The sequence below is a fragment of the Pinus tabuliformis genome, chromosome 6 (assembly GCF_031772625.1).
Source record: "Pinus tabuliformis cultivar Carrire ecotype Pingquan chromosome 6, CPIR1, whole genome shotgun sequence".
In the NCBI taxonomy this organism is placed as follows: domain Eukaryota; kingdom Viridiplantae; phylum Streptophyta; class Pinopsida; order Pinales; family Pinaceae; genus Pinus; species Pinus tabuliformis.
In genome coordinates this window covers 1,263,967,149-1,263,969,459 of record NC_142292.1, presented here as the reverse complement: position 1 = coordinate 1,263,969,459, position 2,311 = coordinate 1,263,967,149, and positions in this window count along the sequence as shown.

Genomic DNA, 2,311 nt, shown 5'->3' with positions numbered 1-2,311 from the left:
AATCCATCATTCTGCCTATTCGTGATGCATGCACTAGATTTGCGGCGATTAGTCCTAACCTAGTGCACAATAGGGAGAACTAGTGTCCAACCTTACTCCCTCTCAACCTGAAAGGATAAATCCATGCTCACTCCCTCTCAAAATAGGGAGATTTCATCAACAAGCCTCATCTTGTGTCTGAAGTACTCATACTTCCCTTGCATTAGATACCTGCAATTGTTGTAGCTTCCTCAACAAACCCTCTTATCATTGAGTTTTATCATATTGTAACTTCTTGAACTATGACTCCAAATCAACCTCCTAATAGTCTATGATCATGTACTTGAGGTCTTCACCAGCGGCATCATTCAATGTGTCTAGCACTACTTCCTGCATTACACTGCTTCCTAGCTTCAATATAGTCCATCACATAGTCTTTCAATTGACTAATTATCATAGTACATGGTTAGCCAATATATAGTTTAGTTAACCTTGAACAAAGTTTTGTTGGAAATACTGAGAGGGGGGTTGAATCAATATTTCTTTTCAATTCTTATTTTTACCAGCTAAGATCACTTATAATTAGAACACAAATTTAACAATGATAGAATAATAATTTTATTAATCAATGACGAGGACTCCAATCCTCTTTACAATAAACCGAGTACAATAATAATTAGGTCTCCAACCCCAGATGAAGACATCAATATTCATCCACTAGGCTCCAACATGTACTTTTCCAAGCACCGACTTGGACTTCACGAGGCTCCAACCTTGTCACTTTGAGGCGCCAACCTCTGGGGCTCCAACCTTATCTTTGGTACAGGCTTCAACCTGGTCTTCTTGAGGACTCCTATCCTCTAGGGCTCCAACCCACAGCTTCAATTCGTTAAGATAAGTTTAATGATTCTTTACGGCTCCTAATATATTCTGCAATGAGCCTTGACAATATCTTCACCTTCATCACTTCCCTCAAACGATCTCTAAATCTCTTAGCTCATCAATGACAATTTTGTCTTCTTAGAAGGTGTCACCACAGCTCTTCATGGTACCCAAACAAATATCTCCAAGGTCTACTCCACTACAGTTCAACAAGGTTCTTCAAATTACTTCTTCAACAAGTCTGTAAGGAATGCTTTGGCGATGTGTCAAGCAAATCCCAAATTATCTTCAATAGGTTGCTCCAAGGACGTCTTCACACGACTTCAACAAAGATGGATTCAATACTTTAGATCAATCTTCAATTAAGCCTCCAGTAGGTGATTGTTCTTCTAGTTTATTATATTAAGCTTGCCTTCAAATGATGCCAATGATATGCTACACAATATAGGTCTGAAGGTGCCACAAATGGCTAATAGATCAAATCTTCATAAGACTAAATCTGAGCTTCCACAAACCAAGTCTGAGCTTTCTGATGCTCCTGCACTTGTGTCACAAGTCTGAGTCCTTTCCACATATCAACCTTCTTACAGGTCTGAGGCACTGAGGTTATAGCACCGATTTTAGGTAATTGTCCATTCTTCCTCCACATGCAGACTACCCAATCTAGAAAACGGAACCTTCACAAGTGACTGAGCCTGAAATCCAAGCAAGTGATTGTAACTCAAAGGTACGAGGTATAAGTGTCAAGTTTTCTCGAGATCCAATGTCACTTAACTTCTCCACTGCTCACAGATCCAATCCTCAACAATTCAGCTCTGAAGCATCATTTGTTATTAGATGATTGTCCACACAAATCCGAGTTGTAATGGTTGAGCTATCTCCAAAACGAGTTACAGATCCACGTTGTGTTGTAACTCTTCTGATGTGTATATCTTTGTTTCAAGCCTTTGCAATGCTACAAGAGATACATGTTTAGTTGCCTTCTCAAGCTACAAGTTTGAGGTTGAGGCTAGCTGCTACAGGTGACTGTTATATATATAATACGAGCTTCAATAGGTGATTGTTCACAAGTTTAGTATGCTTCTTCTCTATCCTCCACAAGTTAAGCCTCTCATAAGTACAAGATTCTCCAATATTCGAGTCTTCAACAGTCTGCAGTATATAAAAGGATTTTTCTCTTAGTTCTATAGTCTGAGTTGAAAGGATGACCCAAACACAGAAATTATGCCCAAACTTATAATCTTATAGTCCTCCTCAGCCTCTGTCCTACTTCTATGGTACTTATCTAAAATCTCGACAGAAATTCCTTTTCAAATTGAGGAGACCCAAACCTTATTTATACATGTTTTGACCATAAATGAAAAGACGAGGCCATTGGAGGAGGCGCTAACTTGGTCATGTTGGCTCATGTCGGCTAGCCTAAAAAATGAATAATTCTAACTTGTAAATT